At 41.9% G+C, this 671-nt stretch overlaps 1 pseudogene; it reads left to right on the plus strand.

Moving 5' to 3' along the window:
• The window catches only part of LOC105535253, a 7,309-nt pseudogene extending 7,079 nt beyond the window's left edge, over window positions 1-230 (plus strand).
• Window positions 231-671: the final 441 nt, after the last annotated feature.

Here is a 671-nt window from a genome sequence, read left to right on the forward strand (position 1 = left end):
GCCTTTAGACAGTACTCTGCACTGAATGAACATAAGAAAACTCATACTGGAGAGAACCCCTACAAATGTAAATATGCAAAGCCTTTAGACGGTCCAGAAGCCTGAATGAATATACAAATATTCATACTGGGGAGAAACCCTACACATGTGAAGAATGTGGCAAAGATTTTACTTGGTCCTCAACCCTTACTGTACACCAGAGAATTCATACAGGTGAGAAACATAGTTGATAACATAGTTGAATGACATTTCTAGTAATATGTTTCCTTTGGCTTTGAACAGCAAATACATTGAAGAATATTGTTCCATGTTCTTTTTATTTAAATTTCTTAAAATTTTTGTAGGCACATAGTATGTGTATATATTTCTGGCATATATCAGTTATTTGAATACAGGCATACACTATGTAATAATCCATCAGAATAGGCTGGGCATGGTGGCTCATGCCTGTAATCCCAGCACTATGGGAAGCCGAGGCAGGAGGATCACGAGTTCAGGAGATCAAGACCATCCTGGCTAGCACGGTGAAACCCCATCTCTACTAAAAATACAAAAAATCAGCTGGGCGTGGTGGTGGACGCCTGTAGTCCAAGCTACTCAGGAGGCTGAGGCAGGAGGATGGTGTGAACCCAGGAGGTGGAGCTTGCAGTGAGCCGAGATAGCACCACTGC

This window comes from Mandrillus leucophaeus, unplaced genomic scaffold, assembly GCF_000951045.1.
Source record: "Mandrillus leucophaeus isolate KB7577 unplaced genomic scaffold, Mleu.le_1.0 Scaffold1434, whole genome shotgun sequence".
NCBI classification, from domain to species: domain Eukaryota; kingdom Metazoa; phylum Chordata; class Mammalia; order Primates; family Cercopithecidae; genus Mandrillus; species Mandrillus leucophaeus.